Source organism: Saimiri boliviensis, chromosome 2, assembly GCF_048565385.1.
Source record: "Saimiri boliviensis isolate mSaiBol1 chromosome 2, mSaiBol1.pri, whole genome shotgun sequence".
NCBI classification, from domain to species: domain Eukaryota; kingdom Metazoa; phylum Chordata; class Mammalia; order Primates; family Cebidae; genus Saimiri; species Saimiri boliviensis.
In genome coordinates, this window is record NC_133450.1 from 61,614,553 (window position 1) to 61,629,782 (window position 15,230).

A 15,230-nucleotide genomic window follows, 5' to 3' on the forward strand; every position below is an offset into this window, starting at 1 on the left:
CGATGAATAGGGAACACTTCTACACTGCTGTAACTAGTAGAGCTATTATGGAACACAGTGTGAAGATTTCTTAAAGCACTAAAAGTAGAACTACCATTGAATCCAGCAATTCTACTACTGGGTATCTACCCAAAGGAAAAGAAGTCATTATACAAAAAAGATACTTGCACACTTGCACAGGTATAACTATAGCCACACAATTCACAATTGCAAAATCATGGAACCAACACAAATGCCCATCAAGCAATGAGTGGATAAAGAAACTGATATATATGTATATCACATATACATACAATGGAAGACTATTCAGCCATAAAAAGTAATTAATTAATCACATTTGAGTGACCTGGATGAGATTGGAGACTATTATTCTAAGTGAAGTAACTCAGGAATTGAAAACCAAATATTATATGTTCTCACTGATATGTGAGAGCTAAGCTATGAGGACCCAAAGGCATAAGAATGATACAACAGACTTTGGGGATTTCGGGGGAAGTATAGGAGGGGGGCAAGGGATAAAAGACTGCAAATAGAGTGCAGTGTATACTGTTCAGGTGATGGGTGCACTAAAATGCCAAATACCACCTGTACCTCAATAACCTATGGAAAAATAAAAACTTAAGAATTTAAAATAAATAAATAAATAAACAAAAGAGGTATGTTCAGCAAGTGGCCTCTTTTAGTTCCTCTGCTGTTCCATAAGGTGAACAGTCATGTAGGAAAACAAAAGGGGATTTGAATGCTGACTATCATTTTTTTGTGATGGAACTTCAGCAAATCAAGTAATCTCCCTGAGCCTCTCTCTGTTTTCTCGTTTGCCTCATTTCTTTGTCTCAGTGACAAAGAAATGGCGCTTTTTGTAACCTGTAAAATGCTAGTGAAATACCAGTTATTATTACTATCTGCCAGTTCAAAGTGTTCAAAGAGACATACATGATTTCTGTAAATATGTTAGAAATAACTTGCCTCTTTTCCGTGGCGCCTGGAACGCGTATAGCTGCTTCAAGATGAAGCTGAACATCTCCTTCCCAGCCACTGGCTGCCAGAAACTCATTGAAGTAGACGATGAACGCAAACCTCGTACTTTTTATGAGAAGCGTATGGCGACAGAAGTTGCTGCTGACGCTCTGGGTGAAGAATGGAAGGGTTATGTGGTCAGAATCAGTGGTGGGAACGACAAAACAAGGTTTCCCCATGAAGCAAGGTGTCTTGACTCAGGGTCGTGTCCGCCTGCTACTGAGTAAGGGGCATTCCTGTTACAGACCAAGGAGAACTGGAGAAAGAAAGAGAAAATCAGTTCGTGGTTGCATTGCGAATGCTAATCTGAGCGTTCTCAACTTGGTTATTGTAAAAAAAAGGAGAGAAGGATATTCCTGGACTAACTGATACCACTGTGCCTCGTCGCCTGGGGCCCAAAAGAGCTAGCAGAATCCGCAAACTTTTCAATCTCTCTAAAGAAGATGATGTCCGCCAGTATGTTGTAAGAAAGCCTTTAAACAAAGAAGGTAAGAAACCTAGGACTAAAGCACCCGACACTCAGCGTCTTGCTACTCCACGTGTCCTGCAGCACAAACGGCGGCGTATTGCTCTGAAGAAGCAGCGTACTAAGAAAAACAAGGAAAAGGCCGCAGAATATGCTAAGCTTTTGGCCAAGAGAATGAAGGAGGCTAAAGAGAAGCACCAGGAACAAATTGCGAAGAGACGCAGACTTTCATCTCTGCGAGCTTCTACTTCTAAGTCTGAATCCAGTCAGAATTAAGATTTTTTGAGTAACAAATTAGTAAGATCAGACTCAAAAAAAAAAAAAAGAAAAGAAAAAAAAGAAATAACTTTAAGAACAAGAACAATGGGTTAACCATCTAAATGATGTAGTGGGACATGAGAGGGCTAGAACCCAACACTCCCTAAAAGGAAATAAGTCTATCCCCTACCCCTAGAATATCAAAATACTTGATATTCCATCATTGAAAATTCAATTTTCTCAACATTATCAACAACCTAAGGCAAGCTTAGCTCTTATCATTGCATATCCATATTTCATGATGCCTAACACACAGTGGGTGATCAAAAAGTACTGGATAACCATTGGAAAAGGGTTTATCTCTAGAAATTCCAAGTTTAAATTCCAACAAGATTGCAAGATATGTTGAGGTTTTGTGTATCATTGACTCTAAATGGTTACCCACCATAGTGGATGCTACAGTGCAATGCTCAGACCTCCACACTTGAGAACCAAAGCACACGTTTCCATGGCTATAGGAATGTTGAGTACCAGTGGTCTAGAGCTTTCACCTAAGTCCCTTCTTAGACTTGTCCTCAGCTGAAAAGAACCACCTCACCCAAAATCATACCTTCTCCCGCAACCCACAGAGGGGTATAAAGGCCCAGGTTTCACGTCTTAATATGGGCCTATTCTAAAGGGCAATGCCTGCTCCAGAGCTCTCTGTGGGATCGTCTGTTTCTGTTACAACTTCACTGGAGTTCACCTTCTCTTTCTACCCAATCCTGCCTCCTTCACACTCCAGTTGGTGTTGATCCCTAGATCATTCTCAGTAAACTTCCAGCATATAAAATGTTCATCTCAGGGCCAGTTTCCTGGGAACCTTCACCAATGTTACCTACTCTTCCAGTAAATACAATTAGCTCTAATACTTCAATTTGCAAAGAGCTTGAAATGGTGCAAGGGACACACATCCATTTCAATGAGTGAGCTCAAGTAAGAAACCATATTGGGAAACCAGGCCTGCCTTTTGTGCCATTAGGAATCTAATAACTATACAGGGAAGATGGTAATTATGGTCATGCTTTTATGAGAAAGCTTAGCTTTTATCAAACCTCTCAGTCTTTTTCCTCTCATGACATGTTAAGAAGACATCCAAGTTCTGGATTTTCTTGCTGTATTTTATCAGGACAGTGTGAAAATGTAATTTCTGATCAATAAGAACTAGGTTTGTGGTATTTTTTCACACTGTCTCTTTGACTCACAGGAATGTAATTGTGAAGCTGCTGTTATATTTTCCAAGCTGAGTTATTTGGCCTACGTAATTTTACACATCAAGTAAGTGTTAAAATTGATGAGAACAGAATCATTTTTATTGCACCCTGAGAAAAACCATTAATTTAAAAAAATAGTTTGCTAAATGTCACTTATTGCATTGATTTTAATCTATAACAAGTATATACATAAATTGTACTTATTTAATTACATTTTAAAAACATCAACACATTTCTTTAAGATAAATGGCACCATCTGGAAAATACTTGATGTCAAGGGACTACTGAACAGAGAACTTCACTATTTGTGTGTTATTTAAAGGCAACATACCTGGGATTCACTACATTTAGTTCATTCCTTTAACAAATATCATTTGAGTCTACTTTGTGTATTAAAACTCTGTACCATTCCAAGAATATAAACAAAATGGAAATCATGTTTACTTTTACTTTCAAAGCATTTTACCTGACAGGGTTTGCTATTCCTGTCAATCTGCTCAACAGTTTCAATCACGAAGTAATTCCAAACCAGAAAGAAAGATGAACAAATTGAGCTTGGTGGGCTGTCCATCTTTCATGACTTTTAAAAATTCTTAATGAGAACCAAATCATCACTGGCTCTGGAACTTTATTCTCTCTCTAAAATCTTAAAGGGTCATTTAGATCCTCCTTCAATCTTATTAGAAGATTTAAAAAATCATATTTTTTAATGGTAGGAAAACATAACTTCACAGCCTTGATTGAATATTTTTAGCAGAATCAAGTCTAGGTTCCAGCAGGGTAATTTAATGGTCTCCATGGTTAAAAAAAAAAGAGTTCTTTTTTAAATAGCACGGTACACTAAAAAATAAAAAGTGTTCCCATGCTTGATGTAGAAGATGCAAACACTTTGATTACACTAAGTCACTATCTTTTTCATCTCTCTACACAAATAAAATGTCAAGAAAAGAAATATATTTTATCATGAACAAAATGAAGATTTCATTTCCATAAAATATGAATAAATGTCAATTTAACTGGACAGTGTTGCTGAAACTAAGCCCAATATTTAATAGGAAAATATGATCAGATAAGGTAACATGGAGGAAAATGCTTGGTAAACCCAAAGAATTGGCAAAGATATATTATTTTTACTAATCAGCTATGTGACTCATTTATGTGGTACCAAATAAGAGACTTTAAATTTTGGCTAGCACTGCAAAACCCATCCTGTAAAATCCTGCACACTTGAGTCTGAAAAATGATTGATGCTGACAAATTATAGGTTCTTCCTGAATGTTCTTCCAAGAGTGACATATTTTCAAAACAAGTAGGAACCAGCCAGCTTCGAAGACGACAAAAACACATAATGTGTGCTGTTAATTGCTGACATTTATATAGAGTTGACACCAGATATCACTTATGATAGCAATTACTAATAGCAATTTGCATATCCAGAGCCCATAATGAAATTTTGCTAAATTCATTTTTTTATTTATTTTCAACCCTCATGCTAATGTTCCTTTTATTAATGTGAAGTATAGAACAAGGCTTCCCAACATTTTTTATCACAGACATAAAAGCTGATAATGTTTGTAACAGTTCCCAGAAAACTGACATGTAGGCACACACCTAAAACCAAAGTGGGGTACTATCTTAACGTGGTCAGTTTTGCAGAGATCACCTGTTCTATCGTTCTATAATGCAGCAAACCACGCCAAGCAAAGAATACATCCCAAATCTTTATATTTAAGGTAAAGTGTTATTTTAAAAATTATCTTAAAGTTATTTTCACATTTTTATTGAGTTAATTACAATGAACTATATGTAACACATGGTTCATTGCCTTGTCAGTTCTCCTCATCCATAACACAATACTGCTACTACATTGTTTTGTTAGGAGACACAGGTGGCATTCTTGCCAGAAAAAACTGGAAGGCAGGAGTAACAAGCTGGTTAACCACTTTGGCTATTACAAAATGAAGATCTGTTACTTAATCTAAAAAGAAACTGCCCTTTTTTCCCCACAGTGGGGTCCAAGAGCATGAGAGGATTTCCTGTGGACCAAATACGGACCATTCTGAAAAACAAGCTGAAGCTGTTTGAAATCTTACACAAAGAAATCCTACCTGGAAAAAAAGGACAAGAAGACACCAACAGAGATCTTGAAGAAAGGGACCATGTAAGAATTAGGAGCTGAGGGGGTGGTCTCTTCCAGCATCCCAGGGCTAGAAGAACCCTCAGGGGAGGCTAAATAATCCACAAAAGTGTCCACAGGGTAAGGGCATCTATAAATGCCTGCCAGGCCCAAAAAGCACACCACCACCCTGCGTCACTGCTCAATCAAATTAGAACATCTGGGACTTCCCCCTCCCCACCAACTCCACAGCTGGCAAATGGTAGAGGCTGGGAGGTAGAAATGAAGCTTCTTATCCCCAGTCATCAGCAGCAGCCTTAGGTTCTTGATGCAGTGATAGGAGATCTGACATTAAGTCACATTAAGAATTTTGATCATGGTTGAACATCAGACATTCTGTAGTCTGAGTCGAGACTATCTGTAGCTTAAAGTGATGTTAGGGCTACTACCTAAAAATCACCAGAAAAGTCCTGAGACCTGCCTAGGCTTCATCCTGGGGAAGGAATTATACTTACCCCCAGTGAGTACACATTAAAAGACCATAAGGGATAAAAAATTAACTTGTGCTTACTCAAGTTATAGATTATATAGAAATTTGCTTAAAACAGAACATCTGGCTGGGCACAGTGGCTCACGTCTGTAATCCTAGCACTTTGGGAGGCCGAGGAGAGCAGATCACAAGGTTAGGAGTTCAAGACCATCCTGACCAACATGGTAAAAACGCATCTCTACTAAAAATACAAAAAAAATTAGCCAAGCATGGTGGCATGTGCCTGTAATCCCAGCTACTCAGGAAGCTGAAGCAAGAGAATCGCTTGAACCAAGGAGGTGAAGGTTGCGGTGATCCAAGATTGCACCATTGCACTCTAGCCTGAGCAACAAGAGTGAAACTCGGTTTTAAAAAAAAAAAAGAAAAACAGAACATCTGCCTTTTCATGTTTACCTTAAACTTTATGAACCTGCTCGGAGCTGCCTACCAAAAATTTGGCCTTTTAATAGGAGGAATCCAAGTCTCAACGTCTTCTGAGAATGTAATTGACCATCTGGAAGAAGTGAAAATAAAATCAGAGTCTATATGAGATAAGAAAATCTTCAGGCAAACTCAGGACCTACAGTCAACTTTAAAAAAAGTATGGGATTTAAGTTATCAAAGAACATATAAACTAGAAAAACAAAGCTACAATTCTCATGAAAAATCAGAAAATTACTTCAAGCTATCAAAATTATAACCTAAAAATATTGCAAATAGAAAATATGGTTGTTAGTGCAATGACACTTCTAATTTTTTTTAACTGCAAAATTTCTTTCTTTTGAAATTTCCTAAGTTCCTTGCTGTCAAGTAAAGACTAATTTAGTAAAGATGATAAAAGAATATGAAGTTTTCTATTCAGGTTTTCAAAAGGCTTTTTTATTTTGACTTTATATAAAATGAATTTTGGGAGAGAAATCTGGGATTTTATCGGAGTGATTTTTTTCTTCATCTACAATGGTATTGACTGACCAATTGGCTTAAGAAAACATGGATGATAAGTTAGTATGAAACAAAAAGAAAATCAAGCAGAGACAAATAATAATGTAGACTATTTTCAAAGCAAATCTGTACTTTTTAAAAATCACTTATTTTTAATTGATAAAATATAAATAACATAAACTTTACTATTTTAATCTTTTGTAAAAAATTCTTAGAGACACCATCTCTCTCTGTCACCCAGGCTAGAGTGCAGTGGCAAGATCATAGCTCACTGCAGCCTTGGCCTCCTGGGATCAAGCAATCCTCCTGCATCAGCTTCCCAAGTAGTCAGAACTGCAGACACAGGGCACCATACCCAGCTAATTTTTTCAGTTTTTTGTAGAGATTGAGCCTCACTCTGTTGCCCAGATTGGTCTCAAACTCCTGAGCTCAAGTGATCCTCCTGACTCAGTCCCAAAATATTGGGATTACAGGCATGAGTTACTGCAACTGCCCCTATTCTAACCATTTTAAGTGTACATTTCAGTGGCATTAACTACATTCACATTGTTGTAAAAGCAGTATCACCATCCATCCACAAAACAATTTTCATCTTGCAAATCTCAAACTCTGTACCCATTAAACACTATCTCTCCCATTCCTCCCTCCCCTTAACTCCTAGCACCTACCATTCTACTCTCTGTCTCTATGAATTTGACTACTCTAAGTACCTCATATGAGTGAAATCATATAGTATTTGTCCTTTTGTGTCTGACTAATTTTGTTTAGTGTAATGTCCTCAAGGTTTATTCATACTACACAATGTGCCCAAATTTTCATCCTTTTTAAGGCTGAGTAATAGTCCACTATGCTTGTATACTACATTTTGCTTATTCATTTATCCATCATGAACACTTAAGTTGCTTCCACTTTTTGGACTACTGTAAATAATGATGCTAAGAACATGAGTTTACATATATCTATTCAAAAATCTGCTTTCATTTATTTGGGGTATATACCCAGAAGTGGAATTGCTAGATCATATGGTAATTCTATTTTTATTTTTGAGGAATTGCCATATTGTTTTCCATGGCAGCTACACTATTTTACATGCCCACCAGCAGTGCACAAGGGTTGCAATTTCTCTACATCCCCACCAATACTTGTTTTCTGTTTCTTTTTCTTTAATAATAGCTATCCTAATCAGTGTGAAGTGATATTGCATTATGGCTTTGATTCATATTTCCCTAAAGATTTCTTAGTGATGTTAAGGATATTTTTATGTGCCCATTGGCCACCCATACATCATCTTTGGAGAAATGTCAGTTTAAGTCCATAAACCAAACTTGAACTTTATTCTTTGCTGACTCTACAAATGATATCATATTAATGTTTTTTTTTTAAATGATGTTTTCAGCAATCACTGTATCTAGTAGTATAAAACAGTTCAAATTTCAGATCCTTTTTATAATTTTTAATATTTTGTAGTAGCAATATGCAAGCCTCTTTACAAAGAAAAAAATACCAACCTACTTTGGGATCCTGTTCAGCTCTGTGCTTGCAGATCTACACAATCACACAGATAGCTTAGTGTAGAAGGCACCCTATCATGTCAGATGATACAGAGCTACACTGTCCAGTATAATAGCTCTAAACCTCATATAATTATTGAGCACTTAAAATATGGCTAATCCCAATTCAGATGTTTTATAGGTGTAAAATTTATATCAGATTTCAAAGATTTAGTGATATGGTTTAGCTGTGTTCTCACCCAAATCTCATCTTGAACTATAATCCCCATAATCCCTGCATGTTGTGGGAGGGACCTGCTAGGAGGCAATTGAATCGTGGGGGTGGTTTTCCCCATGCTGTTCTCATGGTAGTGAGTAAGTTCTCATGAGATCTGATAGTTTTATAAGCATCTGGCATTTCTCCTGCTGGCTGTCTCTCCTGTCACCCTGTGAAGAGATGCCTTCCACCATAATAGTAAGTTTTCTGAGGCCTTCCCAGCCATGTGGAACTGTGAATCAATTAAACCTTTTTTCTTTATAAATTACCCAATCTGGGGTGTTTCTTCATGAAATCATTAAAATAAACTAATACACTTAATGTTTTATAAGTAATATGAAATATTTCAGTAGTTTTTAATTATGTTAAAATAATATTTTAGATATACTGAGTTTGATAAAACATATAATTAAATTTAATCTCACCTGTTTCTTTTTACCATTTTAATGTGGCTATTGGAAAATTTTAAATGACATATGTGGCTATGCTTTATGGCTCACATTCTATTTCTGCTGGACTGTAGATATAAATAATTATGACTAAGTAGACCACTTCCATAATAGTGGATAGACAAGTAAACTCAGAACTAGAAAATTTTCTATATAATTCAAATTGTTTTCCAAAAACTAATTCTTTTCCTTATTAGTAAATTATAAATATTATGCAGAATTATCTAGGTGAATGCCATTATTCTATACTCAAATTTCTTAGTATAAACACTGCCTCTTGCATTTAAGTTTACCTCATGGGCATTTCTATGCCTGTTCAGAAGTAAATTGTTTCTGCCACTATACTAAACTATTTTTAATATAGTGACAAAAGGGCAAAAAAGAGATAAACTCCATCAAGACCCTTTTTAAAACATAATTTCAACTTTTATTTTAGATTCAGAGAATACATGTGCAGATTTGTTACATGGGTATATTGTGTGAGGTTTGGGATATCAATGATCCCATCACCCAGGCAGTAAGCTTAGTACCCAACAGGTAATTTTTCAACCCTCCTCCCTTTCTCCCCTCTAGTAGTCCCTACAGTCTACTGTTCTCATCTTTATGTCCATGTGTACCCAATGCTTAGCTCCCACTTATAAGTAAGAACATGCAGTATTTGATATTTTTCTTCCTGAATTAATTCACTTAAGATGACGGCCTTCAGTTATATCATACTGCTGAAAATGACATGATTTATTTCTTTTTATAGCTGTATAGTATTCTAAGATACATATGTATTACATTTTCTTTATCCAGTCTACCATGGATGGGCATCTGGGTTGATTCCATGTCTTTACTATTGTGAATAATGATGTAATGAACACACAAGTGCATGTGTCTTTTTGGCAGAACAAGTTATTTTCCTTTGGGTACATATCCAATAATGGGATCACTAACTCAAAAAGGAGTTCTGCTTTAAGTTCTTTTCAAAATCTCCAAATTGCTTTCCATAGCGGCTGAAATAATTTGCATTCCCGCCAACAGTGTATAATCATTCTTCTTTCTCTAGAGCCTCACCAGCATCTGGTTTTTGGGTTTTTTTTCTAACTTTTAATAATAGCCATTCTGACTAGTATGAGATGGCATTTCATTGTGATTTTGATTTGCATTTCTCTGATTCATGATGATGAGCATTTTTTCCTGTTTGTTGTTTGCTCATCAAGCCCTTTTATAATGGCATTAATTCCTTTATAAGGGTAGAGTCCTCACGACCTAAACACCTACCAAAAAGCCCCACTCCCAACACTATTGCACTGCAGTTAAAGCTTCCAACACAGGGATTTTGGAGGACACATTCAGATCATAGCAGTGAAGGACACAAAGGAGGGCTAAGATTATTAATTTATTTAAAGATGTTTTTTTTCAAAAAACGAGCGAATTGGTTGTGGTGTTAAATATATGTGACAAAATATTTTGTCAGTATTATTTGAAATATTTTCTAATTGTATTGATATAAAATCAAACTTACATTGGTAAGTTCTCTTTTCCTTCTAACTTATAAGAGCCAGTTATTGGTAAGAAATAAAAATAATTATAAGCTACACTTTTTCAGTCATACTGGTAATACATTTTCTTTCAGTCTATTATCTGAGAATGTTATGAAATCTTCAAACCCAGTATTAACTAGATTTGTCTTTAAGACATATTTTGCAAACAGCAATCAATTTTTGATTTGGGGAAGTTTCTCTAAACTTCTCATTCAAAATATCTGCTTCTGTCACAGCCTTCTTTCACTGCTTTCTGCAATAATAAGATCACCCTATAAGCTCCATGAACTTGAAATTAATGTATTTCTGAGGTAATCTTCCCTGGTCCCAGGTTTCAATTAAAACATGGTACTCTGGTGTGCCTCTGTTTATAATCAGAGAACTAAGAATTTGTTGACAAATGCTCTCCATTCCCAACACTTCCCCCAACCTCCCACACACAATTAAAATAAATAAATAATTTTTTAAGCTGTGGGAGGCATGGTGTTTTGAAAGTGTTTAAAATAACTGTAAATGTTCATGCATGCCAGTACCAACACCTCTATGCTTTGTACTGTGACAGCACCTTTCACCAGGGAATCTGAAATTCTGCAGACATTTACACTTCACCTCACCAGTACACACTGACTTTGTGAGATCTCACATTTCCTACTCAATTGCTTCTCAACCCATCTCTCTCTCCATTTCACTCCCTTCACCTTCCCCTCCTTTTACCTACTTCAAAGTTAGTGTGCCTGAGCCTGAGCCTGAGCCTGAGTCATAGCATAACAGAGAAGCATCTCTCCTCGGCTGGAACATCCTGAATCCAAGACAATGTTTACAAGTTCAAAATTGATGGAATTGTGAATGTTTTCAATTATCTGCATTTTAAAATCTATCCTATGTCAAATAAGTAAATGGATTATATAATCAGCTGCTGATGTATTTATTTCGTTGTTACATTGGCATCATGCAGCTCTTTCAAATCCTTCTGCAGTGGTTCCTGTGGGAAGCATTCCCGTGTGAGAACCCCAAAAGGCATGGGTCTCATTATACGGTGAGTTTGATCCCAAACACAGTGTCCTACTGGAGGCAGTCGAGCTGTCGGAAAGAAGGAACTGAAAGGTGACTGATCAGTTTCTCATATTAACCATGATATCGTTTGGGCCTAAACTATGCGGTTTTTTTTAACTTTTATGAATCTTTCTTTAAGAATAGCTTTAACCTTTTCTTTACTTGCATGACTGCCTTGTACCCTAGATAATGGTTTAACTGTGGGGATATTTGCAAAGCAAATGCCACTATACGGATGGCTTTGATCCCAGACTCAGTGACTCCTGAATAGGGGGAGTTGAGATAAGTTGAGTCAGGAGCAGACAAAAGAGAATCTGGTTAAAAGATATTCTGATGAGCAAAACCAGAAAACCTTTCCACATGTGAGTCCTAAAACAGGATCAAACCAAAAATACCTGCAGCCATGAGGAATAATGTCTGGATGTAAATAAGCTTTGTGATCACAGGAAATTCTATTACTTTTTACAACCACTGATTGTGTATCTGACTTCTCTATTGTATAGGCCATGTAAGGTATAGATTTGCATTTCCTCTTGCAATGACGTAAACCAGAGCAAAGAAAGTGTATTTATTCCTGGCCTTTGAAAAATAAATTTGCTGTTTTAGGCACAGCCTATACAGCCCTCCAGACCCCCGCGCTATTTCTGTCTTTCTTTATTTCTTTAAGCACACACTCTCTTCCAGGTTTCGTGACGCTCTTACAAGTCGAGAGATCCCCAGCAGACGTGCCGTCCCAACCGTCCCCGACAGTTCCACCAAATCCTAATATCAAGTACACATCTGAATTTACAAACAATTCTAAAAAAAAATTATCAAAAAATCCTTGTGGTTCCATACATTAAAAATGAATAAACACATAGCTCTTTGTACATGAGACTGCCTTCCAAACCAACACTTAGGGAAAGTAGATGAGCTACTTTAATTATCCAGAAAATTCCTTTTTTAAATGTGATTGCTATATTTGAAAGAAAAAAATAACAATTTACAGATCTTAGTACTCCAAATACAATGTTTTTTGTAAACAGATAGTTTTTCTGTTTGTGAATTAACCAGGCTGGTTTTTAAATTGTAGTCTACAGATCAGAAGTGATCAGTGAGAACCTCTCTGTCTGCATGTAGTACTGCTGCAGGGAAGAAATCAGTTAACATGAATATTCATTGGACACTACCAAGTGCTATAACAGACTGAGATGAAGAAGGAGAAAGAGAAACGGTCCATCAAATCAGAAGAAAAGCCCTTTTCATGATTTATGAAAAAGAGAACTATTAAACCTTATACACTACAAGATTTTATGTCTTTTATGTCAACCTATGAATATTTTTTCCCCCGCAATAGTCCAATTTTATTTTCTCTTTAATAATATAACTTTTAAGTACTATGGATACCTAAGATACTTTGTATTAATGATACTTAGTTATGGATGCCTGACTTCTAAAGGAATAGTTGAAATATTCAAATATTTATGTTAGTAAATCAACTTTAGACTATAAGGAAAAGTTGCTACGTGACTGCTTGTACAATATTGCTCTGTCCACTATTTTCCTGTCTTTTTTTAAATTAGGTTCTATTGCCCAACTTTCCTATTTTAAACATTTAGCCAATATCCTTTATGAGCTTTTACCATTATCAAGTCAAAATCTGAAAATGAGAATATGTATCTACAGTTCTCTATTTTTGTCTTTAACTTATTGAGCCCCTGTTTTGTGCTATTACATATATTCAGTATCTTACATATACCCTCATTTAAAGAGCATAGCATCATTGTAAAGCAGATACATTAAGGTCTCTGTTTTACGGATGAAGAAATCAAGGTTCAGCAAGGACTTGCTAGAAGTCACACAACTGGCAAGTGACAGAGATTGGATATGAACTGAGTCAGACTCCAAATTTGGACTCGAAAAAGACACTACCTTCATGCTCTACAAAGTGCATGCATTAGAGCCTTTATCATGCCAGTCTATCAGCAATTGTGTTCCCCCAGCTCAGAGTCTTTCCTCCACACTTCAGTCAAATATAAATCCCTCATTGCAATTTAGAACAAAGTGGCATTACTGGCCCAAAGTATTCAGGTTAGCTCTGCGGATAGTTCCCACTTAACTAAATCATAACTGATCAGTTGAGAGATGCAGATGATTCAGAAGATAATTCCTTTCATACTATACTTGGAGGTGAGTGGTAAAAAATACCACAGCATGAGGGAAACAAGGGTAAAATGAACATGAACTATATCCATTATAACTATATGAAAAGATAAACTGGCACACGAAGTATCATTGTTATCATGAAAACTACTTACCATCTGAATTTGACCACAGTTAGAAAATCTGCCACAACATAAGCACCTTGGATAATAAAAACATCTATTTCAAATGTTTTCCTAAGCATTTTAAGAACAAGAAATGAAGAATAAATAAGATTTCAAAATAGAAAAAAATCTAACTGTGTAAACTGAACACAATGCTGAATACTATCCTTATCCTGTCTTTCCTTTATCTTACTTACCTACCACTTTCAATAGATAATAAAAGTGCAGCCATAAAATCAGTTTAGAAAGGAGAATTACCTGTCCTAACTGCATAGATTGATTTAATAGCAAGATACTTTCCTGCAAAGACATTTATGTGTTATCTGGAAGAACTTTTAGCTCTTCATTTTATATTTTACCAGTGATTGATTTATTGTAGGAAAAAGATTCACTCTTTCCTCTTATTCTTAGCAGGAAGTTTCAGCAATATGGTTTTTTTAAGAAACAAGTCGAGCATGAGGGTTCACGCCTGTAATCCCAGCACTTTGGGAGGCTGAGGTGGGTGAACCACTTGAGCCCAGGAGATCAAGATCAGCCTGGGCAACATGGTGAAACCCTATCTCTACAAAAAAATTAGCTAGGTGTGGTGGCACATGCCTGTCATCTCAGCTACTTTGGGAGGCTGAGGTGGGAGGATCACTTGAGCCCAGAGGATCAATGATACAGTGAGCCATGATTGTGCCACTGCACTCCAGCCTGGGTGACAGAGTAAGACCCTGTCTCAAAAAAAAAAAAAAAAACAGGTTCAGTTGATCAAACAGGAAATCAGTTTCTGTGGTTTCAGCTGCATCTCCCAAAATTACAGTGTTCACCTTCTGAAAATGCTGCAATTCTTTCTCCTTTTGACCTGGTTCTGCACTTCCTAAGATCTCTGCCCCATAATCTTGCTCTAGAGACTATCATCTTTGAAACTTAACTCTCTCTTGTATTCTTACATACATTTTTGGTTTAGATACTTATTGTCTAACTCTCGAACTCAAACACTGGTTCTTCTTGAGCAGGAACTCTTTTCTTTCCTATTTACTTTTGTTTTTTCCAAAAGAGCACAAGATTAGCACTTAAAAAATAATTTTTGGCCAGCTGACTGAGTATTGCAAAAGTTCCAAATGACTTGGTTGAGACAAAATTTTAAGTCATCAAAGGTCCATGACAACATATAAACATTGGACTGTTTCAAGATAAAGATTTGACTGGTGGTTTTGCTTCCCTTTTTTGGTACAATAGAATTTACATATTTAAACATTAGGTCAGTTACCTAGAATAATTTAGACATTAGAACAGTTACCTAGAAACAAAACTTGTTTTGAGGTTGATAATAATTTGGGTTCCAAGTTTAATGAGCCAATAAATCAAATGCTAAAGAACAAGATAATTGAATTTGAGGAGACAGTAGAAATAAGGATGTTCCCCTTGGAGGAACAAGGAGTTCCCCTAGATTAAAAGGAAGAAGTGGACAAGGAGAAATAGAAATAGGTCAGTGAATACAAGGCAACCTCCAAAGTCTAGAAGCAGTCATTGGAGAGTTGTTCAAGAAGGGTAAAGGGC

The 15,230-nt window shown here is 36.3% G+C and overlaps 1 pseudogene; it reads left to right on the forward strand.

Moving 5' to 3' along the window:
• Positions 1–986: 986 nt before the first annotated feature.
• LOC101041184 (small ribosomal subunit protein eS6-like) lies at positions 987–12,145 on the forward strand (annotated as a pseudogene).
• Positions 12,146–15,230: the final 3,085 nt, after the last annotated feature.